Here is a 12,523-nt window from a genome sequence, read left to right as displayed (position 1 = left end):
TCATGGGCAAAACTGGTCATGTCAACCTCCGAATTCTATATGTCTCCAATGTAGTGTCATGTGCCGAACCAGATGTACATTTCTTTTGGAAGACAAATGTAGCTATTCGCGTTGTATTTGCTGGAGTATACCACCCATGTATACTCCTCACAAAAAGTTAAGCAACAAGTATTATTTTCCGTGCAACATTCTCATCAGTGTTGAATGCCATCCATTGAGAACAAATTCAGGCAGGAGAATTACCTACGAATACTCGACTTAAAGCCTTTTCCATGTAGATTTTCCTGATAACACTGATAACATCGCCTGAACACAACCACCCTCAAAACACACATGCAGAATGCACGACATGCATGTTTTACACATTTCACCCATGCACCCTGATTGCTTAAAAACTGCTCAGATTGTTGGAATGGTACAGGGGGGTCTCACCATAACTGCTGTTGCCAATCATTTTAATGTTCACCGCAGTGTCATCTCAAGAGCGATAACTCGATACCATCAAACTGGACTGATGACAGAGAGACCACGCACAGGTCGTCCAAGGGTGACAACTCCTCGTGAGTCTCAACACAGACAGTAAGGAACAGACTTCACGCTCAGGATCTGAGGTCCAGACGACCAGTACGACGTATCCCACTGCCTGCACACCATCGACAACAGATACTTGCTTGGGCCAATCAACGCCGTAACTGGAGGGTTAATCGCTGGCGTAACGTTCTCTTCACAGACGAGTCAAGATTCTGCCTTGATTTCAACGATGGTAGGGCACGTGTGTGGAGAAACCGTAATGAACGGTACGCCAACTGTACAATTGCTGAACACGACCAGTACGGAGGTGGAAGTTTGATGATCTGGGCTGGCATTAGGGTTGGACACAGAACTGATCTTGTGGTCCTCAGACGTGGTACCATGACTGGAGTACGGTACAAGGGCGAGATTGTCACACCTGTGATCATTCCCCTGGCACAACAAGCAGGTCCTAACTTCATCTTTATGGATGATAATGCTCGTCCACATCGAGCAAGAGTTGTCACTGATCTTCTTCAGACCAACAACATCACGCATATTGACTGGCCTGCAAGGTCTCTGGATCTTAATCCCATTGAACATGCATGGGACATTCTTGGTAGGCATGTTTATGGTCTTCGTGTTCGTCCTCAGAATCTGGATCAACTTGAACAGGCCTTAAGGAGAGAATGGCAGAACATTCCACAACAGACACTTGATAGGCTTATCTGGTCAATGCCAAGACATGTAGAAGCTTGCATTCAAGCCAGGTGGGCATACACGTTACTGAACATTAGATCATTGTTTCAAAATGACTTAAACTCAAATTTAAAGATTTTCATCTTTCAGTGCAGCACATTTTGCACGACTGTTTACATGATACTGTTTTTGATCATTTGTAAACCTGTTAGGCATAATCGCTTTTCAGTTCCCTTTGAGGACAATGTGTGTTTGTTCTCTTTCTTTGTATTGCTTTAGTCAGTTTTTAGGTATTGGAATATATGAACATGGACTGACACATAATAGATTTGTTGCTTAACTTTTTATGAGGAGTATATGTAGCCCTGGTTTTGCAGAGTGGCTTCTGCTGCAGCACCGTCCTTGTAGATACTTCATGGTGGGTGTGGAGTTGGGTTGCTAAATAATGGCTCAAACACACTCTGGTTCCACTAGAAATAACAAAAAGAGGCGACTAGAAGCTGATCATCTTACATTTAATGAAGACGATTCAGTTTCAAAGCAACAAGAAACTTGGGCAAGGTGTATCATCATCGAATCTTCTGATGGAGAGCCCCTCAAGCTCAATCCTTTCCTAATATCTAAGACAATTCAATCTATTTGTGGAGAAGTCAAGAACGTTTCACGTCTCCGAGGCGGCTCGCTCCTTGTATGAGCTGAGATAGCAATCACTCAATTTATTACAACAAAAACAGTTTGGAAATGTCAGTGTTGCTGTCTCAGCGCACAAAACACTCAACTCCAGTCAAGGCATTGTTAGAGACAGAGCCCATTGTCTAGCTGACATGTCCGAGGAGGAGATAGTTGATGAACAAACAGATAACAATGTTACTTCTGTCAAGCGCTCTACTTTCAAGAAACATGATTGTAGAATATAACCAAGCAACGAGTTCTTGTTTACGTTTGCTTCATGTACTGTGCCAAAATCAATAAAAGCTGGTTATTTTAATATCGGAATTGAGGTGAATGTCCCCAGTCCACTCCGTTGTTATGCCTGTCAAAAGTTTGGACACGGTTCCAAATCCTGCCATCATGCTCCACGTTGTCTTCGTTGTAGTGTAGCTCCAACTGCAGTAAAGATCCTAAATGCGCAAATTGCGATGGTGCACATCTATCATCTTCAAAGTCATGCCCTGAGTGGCAGTTACAATAAAAAATGCTCCAGCTAAAATAAGAAAACAATATCCTTCTCTGAAGCTCAAAAGCGTATTCTCAGCCAGACTCCATCTGAACACTCTCCTACTACCAGTGCAAACTGTTGCTATGCTTACTACTGCTGACAGTCAGTCCAATGTAGCAACATCTTCGTCTCAGATTGTGAGTCAGTTATAACCTGAAGTTATCCAACCAGCTGTTGATGATGATGTATATATGTTGAAATCGGCGACAACAATCTCGAATCCCCTCTACTGTAGAGGTTCGTAACTCCATTGACCCTATGGAGATGGAAGTGACGCCATCTTCAGAACTCGGAAATAGGAGTGAGTCCATCCTCCTCAAGTACACGTAAAAGATCCCCTACAGAACCTCCATGAGCCAATCTCCAAATTTAATTCAGTGGAATTGCAGAGGACTTAGGAACAATTTTAATGAAGTACAATTATTTGCACAAGATTTTCAACCGTCAGCATTTAGTTTACAAGAAATATCTTAAACAAAATGATAAATTTGAAATGCGTCAGTATAATTCTTAGCGAATGAAACTATTCCTAAGTCCTCTGTGAACCCACATATTCGTAAATCATCGTTTAATCACGAAAGCCAACACGCTAGGAAGCGTAGGAAGAAGGCAGAGAAATTCTTTCGACGCCATACTACTGTTCATAATTTAAATAATGTAAAAGTCAATTATGCCAAGGCTCGACGAATTTTTTGAACACACTAAACGGCAGACTTGGAAGAATTATGTTTCCAAAAGAAATTCACGCACGCCAGTGTCAAAGGTATGGAACATCATCTAGAAAATCAAAGGCAAAGGTTCCAAATCTAGTGTTCATCAACTCAGAGATGACAAAACTTTATTGACTGAGAAATCTGAAATTGCAAATATGTTCGGTTAGCTAGACACTCTTCTTCGTCAAATTATAATCCACTGTTTCAGAAGTATAAAACACAACAAGAGAAGAAAACAGTTCATTTAAATTCTGACAATGGCGAAGATTATAATGAAGTATTTTCACTACATGAGCAAAACACTGATTTAGCACACTTGCCTGAATCTTGTCTCGCAACACTACTGAATATTGTCGATGATATTTGGACAACGGGACATTTTCCTCCTTTGTGGATAAATGCCATCGTTGTACCCATAAGAAACCTGGCAGGAATCATCCATGAAATTATCGACCTATTTGTGAGCTAGCTATGATTGTAAAACCATGGAGCGCATTGTAAACAATCAAGTGGTTTGGTTTTTAGAAACTAATCTAATCAGTAATACACAATGCGGTTTTCGTAAAAACAGAAGTACATTTGACCATTTGGTTGGTTTAGAATCATTTATTAAAAATGCTTTTGTCAATTGAAAACACGCTGTATCTATCTTTTTCGATCTTGAAAGAGCTTATGATACCACTTGGAAGCATGGTATTTTAAAAGATTCACATGCCTTTGGTTTAAGAGACCGCTTGCCTCAATTTATATCGAAGTTTTTACAGACAATTTCAAGTTCGTGTTGGATCAACGCTGTTTGATCATAATAATCACGATTAGGGGGTTCCACAGTGTAGTATTTTGTCTGTCACATTGTTAAGTATAAAAAAAATAGTTTATCTAAAGTATTAAATGACTCAATTGATGGGTCATTGTTCGTGCATGATTTTCATATTTCATGTCGTGGTAAAAAATATACTTACGATTGAGAGACAATTACAGTTGTGTCTTAATAACATTCATAAATAGTGTCTTGAGAATGGCTTTACATTATCACAGACTAAGACAAATTGTATACATTTCTGGAGGAAATATAAACCCCATACAGACCCAGAGCTCTTTTTAGAGGTTGTAAAAAAGCCAGATTTTTAGGTTTGATCTTCGACCACCAATTGACTTTTTTGCTATTTATTAAATATTTAAAGACAAAATGCCTGAAGATGTTTCTTTTAAATTGGTAGTGTATAATTATTAACTGAGATTGTTTATGACTGTGCCCTTGACGGGGGTTGAAGTACTGTACAATTATTGTCCCCCTGAGAGGGTATTGTGAGGTCAAGTCTTTCAAAGTATGTTGTTCCTACCCTTGTTTTAATTGCATCATATTTTGTTATTTTAATTGATTGCTAAGATCGCATACCATAACCAGCAGCTGAAGGGATGGTGTAAATCCTGCTGCCAACCGTGCAGGTAGCAGAAGTATCGTAAGTCCCCAAGGTCCCTAGCACGGTTGCTGGCAATCTGTAGCCTTTTGAATGTTGTGATTGTTACTGATAGTTTATTCTTTAACAAGTTATCAAAGTTGTTTTACCTCAAATCTGTGATAGACTAGTTATTGTACTGTTTTTCGGGTAGTTTTTTTTTTCATTCTAAATATATTCGTTGTCAATGTTTAACTTCACCTCGTCACGGTATGGCTGAAATATTAACGGTATGACGTTCAATCTTAACTCACTCACTCACTTTTAATCGTAGTATTTTTGTTGATTTTAACTGTTTAGGAAATCTTTCTGACCATTGCCAGTAGCCAGAGGGATGGTGTAAATCCTGCTGGGGTACCATGAAGGTAGCAGAAGTACCCTAAGTCTCCATGCTGCCTTGTACAGCTGTATGGTGGCCTAACTTTGGTTGCTGGTGATCTATAACTCATTTTCATATTGTATTGTGACATGTAGTGATATCTTTTTATGGTTGTATGCTAGTTTGAACTATTGATCTTTGATATTCTAGTTATTTTACTGTCCATCGATGACTGGTTTATATTTAGTCGAAATATATGTATTAATATTATATAATAACTTCTGTTCACGATATGGCTGAAATATTGCTGATGTGGCATTAAATATTCACTCACTCTATCGTATGCATATTTTTAGCACGACAAGACATATTAAAATCATCTACCTAAGGTGTTCCATCTACGACATTACGTTTTTACAATACCCTTTTTACCAAAGGATTCTAATCGTACTAAATGATCAATAGTACTTCTATTTTTCTGGGGTGGCACGGGTGGCACGGGTGGCCCAGTCGTCTAAGGCGCCGCGATTCGCTGTGCAGAGTTGCGTCCCTTGGGCAAGCCAGACACCTATGATTGTGGGTTCGAATCCCGGTTCGCCTCGATTATGTTTCTAGGTTTGTCAGCACCATACCCGTGCTCGTGGGTTTCTCCGAAGTGGTAAACGTCTGAGACCTGCATGTCTTCGGGCTTTCCTCCCACATTAAGCTGACACGCCGCAATATAACTGGAATACTGTTAAAAGCGGCGTTAACCGATCTCACTCACTCTATTTTTCTGGAAAACCACAATGAATATTAATAAGAAGAGTGTTGGTTTCCAAATACCATACTAATCTATTATTTACTATTCGTTCCATGGCTTTGCAACTGGTTAACGATGATGGATCTGTATGATCCAGACAAAGTTTTGGAATGGGGACTACAAAGGCATTTTGCCATGAATGAGGAAAATTCACCGATGTCCATATTTGGTCTAAAAGTGTCTCAAGCCAAATGCTGATACCGGATATTATCATGTCCCGCTGCGGTATCATGAGCTTGCTCAAGAGCGGTATGTAGCTCGTGCGATAACAATACTTAATTGTAATCTTCACTAACATTTGATTGGAAAATAACAGTTTTCCTCTCCTGTTGTTTCTGATATCTCTGAAACTCGGGAACATAATTTGATGAAGAATTTGCGCCAAGTTTTTTTGCAATTGCAGTTTTCTCAGCTATTAATTTGTCATCGTCTTTAAAATGGTGTACATGCGATTTGGGGGTGAAGTGAGGTGAAACGGGGTTTAACGTCGCGTCCAAGATTATTGCACTTATATACCGACGTGCATGCACGTGTGCGTGCGTGCGTGCGTGTGTGTGTTTACGATAAAGGATGAGTTGCATTTGACATTTAACAATATTTTACGTACATCACCACGTGTTCGCTGTAAAAACCCAAAACCGAAAGCAACGCATGTCGTAAACGTTACAAATTTGGGAAAACCGATACGCCAATTCATTATCCGAATCCATCACATACAGATCCTTGCACGCCAACGTGACTGTAATAATATTAGATAGGAGGCATTAACATTTCCATGCATATCAGGCAAATGTTAAAGTGGTGTTTTTTGGGGCATTCGGGACTTACTGTTTACGTTTCCAGGGCAACAACTACGATTTGGGTTCAGATGACGGTAAAGCTCTCTGGGGCATTACCTGCAACTGAACCGTTCATTATTCATTCCTGATGTTCGTGTACACTTCAGGCAAGAGCTGCCATTCAGGAATTTACGATTTGTGTTTATGCGTTTGCTTGGCAACACACTCAAACGAGGGTATGGCATGTTTCCAAAGCCAAACTCATAAACCTTTCATTATATCTCCATGAAGCTTTCCCACATTATCAGATCTGAAAGGACTTAGATTCAGAAAAGGAAAGCGACTACTGCTGGTGCATTGTTTGAATTATACTTCACTTCAGTAAGTGTTTGTTTGTGTGTTGTTTAACCCCGCACTCAGCAATATTCCAGCTATATGACGGGGGTCTGTTAATAATCGAGTCTGGACCAGACAATCCGGTGATTGACATCACGAGCATCGATCCACGCAATTGGGATACGATGACATGCATCAACCAAGTCAGAGAGCCTGACCACCCGATCCCATTAGTCGCCTCTTACGGCAAATGCACCTACATTCAAAAGGAAAAACATACCCTTACATACAAAATGAAAAGAAATACACCTACATACAAAATGAAAACGAATACACCTACATTCAAAATGAAAACAATTACGCCTACATTCGAAAGGTAAACAAATACACCTACATACAAAATGAAAACGAATACACCTACATTCAAAATGAAAACAAATAACCTACATACAAAATGAAAACGAATACACCAACATTCAAAAGGAAAACGAATACACCTACATACAAAATGAAAACAAATAACTTACATACAAAAGGAATATAATGCACCAACATTCAAATGGAAAACAAATACACCTACATACAAAATGAAAACGAATACACCTACATACAAAATGAAAACAAATATCCAACATACAAAATGAAAACATATACACCTACATCCAAATGGAAAACAAGTACACCTACATACAAATGGAAAACAAATACACCTACATACAAATGGAAAACAAATACACCTACGTACAAATGGAAAACAAATACACCTTCATACAAATGGAAAACAAATACACCTTCATTCAAATTAAAAACAAGTACACCTACATACAAATGGAAAACAAATACACCTACGTACAAATGGAAAACAAATACACCTCCATACAAATGGAAAACAAGTACACCTGCGTACAAATGGAAAACAAATACACCTTCATACACATGGAAAACAACTACACCTACGTACAAATGGAAAACAAATACACCCACATACAAAATGAAAACAAATAACTTACATACAAAAGGAATATAATGCACCAACATTCAAATGGAAAACAAATACACCTACATACAAAATGAAAACGAATACACCTACATACAAAATGAAAACAAATATCCTACATACAAAATGAAAACATATACACCTACATCCAAATGGAAAACAAGTACACCTACATACAAATGGAAAACAAATACACCTACATACAAATGGAAAACAAATACACCTTCATACAAATGGAAAACAAATACACCTTCATACAATTGGAAAACAAATACACCTTCATACAAATGGAAAACAAATACACCTACATACAAATGGAAAACAAATACACCTACGTACAAATGGAAAACAAATACACCTACGTACAAATGGAAAACAAATACACCTTCATACAAATGGAAAACAAATACACCTACATACAAATGGAAAACAAATACACCTACGTACAAATGGAAAACAAATACACCTACGTACAAATGGAAAACAAATACACCTACGTACAAATGGAAAACAAATATACCTACGTACAAATGGAAAACAAATACACCTTCATACAAATGGAAAACAAATACACCTTCATACAAATGGAAAACAAATACACCTTCATACAAATGGAAAACAAATACACCTACATACAAATGGAAAACAAATACACCTTCATACAAATGGAAAACAAGTACACCTACATTCAAATGGAAAACAAATACACCTTCATACAAATGGAAAACAAATACACCTTCATACAAATGGAAAACAAATACACCTACGTACAAATGGAAAACAAATACACCTTCATACAAATGGAAAACAAATACACCTACATACAAATGGAAAACAAATACACCTTCATACAAATGGAAAACAAATACACCTTCATACAAATGGAAAACAAATACACCTACGTACAAATGGAAAACAAATACACCTACGTACAAATGGAAAACAAATACACCTACGTACAAATGGAAAACAAATACACCTACATACAAATGGAAAACAAATACACCTTCATACAAATGGGAAACAAATACACCTTCATACAAATGGAAAACAAATACACCTACGTACAAATGGAAAACAAATACACCTACGTACAAATGGAAAACAAATACACCTTCATACAAATGGAAAACAAATACACCTACATACAAATGGAAAACAAATACACCTACGTACAAATGGAAAACAAATACACCTACGTACAAATGGAAAACAAATACACCTACGTACAAATGGAAAACAAATATACCTACGTACAAATGGAAAACAAATACACCTTCATACAAATGGAAAACAAATACACCTTCATACAAATGGAAAACAAATACACCTTCATACAAATGGAAAACAAATACACCTACATACAAATGGAAAACAAATACACCTTCATACAAATGGAAAACAAGTACACCTACATTCAAATGGAAAACAAATACACCTTCATACAAATGGAAAACAAATACACCTTCATACAAATGGAAAACAAATACACCTACGTACAAATGGAAAACAAATACACCTTCATACAAATGGAAAACAAATACACCTACATACAAATGGAAAACAAATACACCTTCATACAAATGGAAAACAAATACACCTTCATACAAATGGAAAACAAATACACCTACGTACAAATGGAAAACAAATACACCTACGTACAAATGGAAAACAAATACACCTACGTACAAATGGAAAACAAATACACCTACATACAAATGGAAAACAAATACACCTTCATACAAATGGGAAACAAATACACCTTCATACAAATGGAAAACAAATACACCTTCATACAAATGGAAAACAAATACACCTTCGTACAAATGGAAAACAAATACACCTACGTACAAATGGAAAACAAATACACCTTCATACAAATGGAAAACAAATACACCTTCATACAAATGGAAAACAAATACACCTACGTACAAATGGAAAACAAATACACCTACGTACAAATGGAAAACAAATACACCTAACCAAAGAAGGAACATACAGGAGACGCTTGCTGACAGGTATTTCTGATTGCTACGACAGATTGTTAACCGCTCTCCTCCTCCCCCATACTTAGATATCCCCAATAAATACTCAAAGAACAGGAGTCATCAGAAAGATGACATGTCTCTCCGGCAGTTGTCTGTAAAGTAACCACAAGTAAATGTGTAAACCGAACTCTACCCTATAGAACCTAAGTCCCATTGTTGCCATGTAAACGTAAAAAATAAAATTTCTATAATTGCTTAATAGCAAAAGGCACCAGTTCAGTATGTGCCTGGTAGACATGCAAAGTTTGTAAGAAAGTATTAAACGGTTTTTGAGTGACGCTCCGGAAATGGACACCACCCTTGTAGAACCTAAGTCCAACTTGTTGCCATGGAAACGTAAAAAATAAACATTTCCTAAATAGCAAAAGGCAGTATGTGACTGAGAGATTTGCCAAGTTTCGATCAAATAAACTGAATTGTTTTCGAGCTCTGCCCCGGAAAAGGAAATGATTACGGACAGACGGACAGACGGACAGACAGACTGGCTGATCGCTATATCCCCCCCCCCCCCCCTATCGAAACACTTTTTACAGTGGATGACATGTGCATATATTTACTTATATTGTGATTTTAGAAACAAATTCCAAGGCAGGGGATTACGATGACTTCGGTCTTTTGTGTGCAATGCATTACTGCGTGTCTCTGACCATGATGTACGATTGCTTCGCGACATTCACTGCATGCTTCGATCTTGTAATGAGTGAGTGAGTTAGGTTTAACGTCCTTTTGAACAGTATTTTAGTTATATCACGGCGTGCTGTAGGTTTACTATTTACGTAAAACCCAAGAACACAGGTATGGTGCTGACAAACTGAAGAAGCGTATCTTGGAAAACCCGGATTCGAACCGACGGTCATAGATTTCTGGCATGCCGAATGAACGCAACTGTGTACAGCGAATTGCGGAGTCTAAACGACGTCCTGCCCCATGTAAAATATGTTGTGTTACGAAATACGCTTGGGAATACATGGGAAGGAAAGTGAGCATCTGTGAAAATGGCAGGAAATATAATTTCAGATAAAAAAGTTTAACTCCACCGTCTTAAATTGACGTGAGTATGCGGATTTTGAGACCAAGAAAATCTTTTTTTGAATTCTTTTGAATTCAGTAATTTAAAGGGAATTAATAACGTAGATCAAATTAACCATGCTACATATGTTTCAAAGAACTGAGATCTATTGACCTTTGATAATAAAACTACCAGAGAACAATATCATTTGAACTTTACTAGTGTTTGATAATGTAATACCACCGACTGATGTCTTGAAAACCCTTTGTGTTTATGCGAATAAAAGGATTCGATTGAAAAGAAAAGTCGTGGTGGAAACAGGATGCCAGGAGATTGATTGTACAAAGAAACATCTTTGTAAAGATAATGACAATTAACCGACCATATGTGTACTATGGTTCCAAGCAGCATATATTTTGGAAGTTAAAAGCCTCTTTGACTAGTGTTTCAGTTATATGACGGCAACAAAACCCTTTCCAGAAGGTGAGGTGAAATGGGGTTTAACGTCGCGTCCAAGATTATTGCACTTCTATAGCGACGTGTGTGTGTGTGTGTGTGTGCGTGCGTGCGTGCGTGCGTGTGTGCGTGTGCGTGTGTGTGCTAGTGCGGACTGATGCCGATACCATGCCGCAGTTTAACATGAATACCCTACTCAGACACAGTATACTGACTCCGAGACGACCAGTCCTTGTTTTAGCCCCTTAATGTCGAGCGCCAGACAGGGTCACAACAAGTACCATCTTTTAACGTCTTTTTGTATGACGCGGCTGGGGATCGAACCCCGGACCTTCCGCTCTCCGGGCGGACGCTCTACCACAAAACCACGGAGGCGGTCCCTTTCCAGTATAATAAGCCTCTGAAAACAGAATTCTTTGTTCGGTTCTCACTACATATCATACGCGTAATACGCGACGAGCACTTACTTGTTTTATGGTGGCTTCTACCGCAAGGGCAGGACATGCTTTCCGTTCTCGCGAACACCCGATGTCATGTGGGTGGGTGACCTGCTAAACAAACAATTTCATGAGATTTCATGAAAAAAGTTAAAAACATCTCACAAAAACAAGAATCTATGTCAGTGCTAACCAGTACATATGTAATTACAGTAAACTACGTTTATAACGAACTCGAAGGGACCACTAATTTTAATTCGTAATAACCGTAGTTCGTTATAAGCATATAAACAGCATTTAAACAACAATTGATCGGGACCAAAAAAATAAGTTCGTTATATTGGTCAGTTCGTTATAAGCGTGTTCGTTATTAACGTAGTTAACTGTAAATAAGACGCGCATTTCAGGATAAACCTGTCATAGCAGATTATTTATGACTTTATATTCATAAAATAATAAACAAAGAAAATCAGTTATGAGCCGTTATTTTTTTTATCTTGGAATATCCAGGAACCACTGTTTAAACTCCATTTAATTTTAAATCTAGATAGTATTATCTATCAGTATTGCAATGACATCTGTGAACATATTTAATGTTCAAATATATTTGTTTTTCAAATTGAAACGCAAACGTTTTGAAAGTTGTAAAAAATAGTAAATGACCACACAACATGAACGAAAAATCATTAAATAATAATGGATACACTCGGTTTCGGTTGTGGAAACACAGTGGAAACAA

At 37.9% G+C, this 12,523-nt stretch overlaps 1 protein-coding gene across 1 annotated transcript in view; it reads right to left on the bottom strand.

Moving 5' to 3' along the window:
* LOC139462058 (KRR1 small subunit processome component homolog) overlaps positions 1-11,865 on the bottom strand; it is a 100,760-nt gene extending 88,895 nt beyond the window's left edge. The window contains exon 1 of the mRNA XM_071243559.1: positions 11,815-11,865. The gene's annotated coding sequence lies outside the window, so the exon portion shown is untranslated. The remainder of the gene's footprint in view (positions 1-11,814) is intronic.
* Positions 11,866-12,523: the final 658 nt, after the last annotated feature.

Source organism: Haliotis cracherodii, unplaced genomic scaffold (assembly GCF_022045235.1).
Source record: "Haliotis cracherodii isolate W230 unplaced genomic scaffold, xgHalCrac1.p SCAF_15, whole genome shotgun sequence".
NCBI lineage: Eukaryota > Metazoa > Mollusca > Gastropoda > Lepetellida > Haliotidae > Haliotis > Haliotis cracherodii.
Note: the sequence above shows the minus strand (reverse complement) of the source record. Positions and strands in the feature narration are given on the sequence as shown.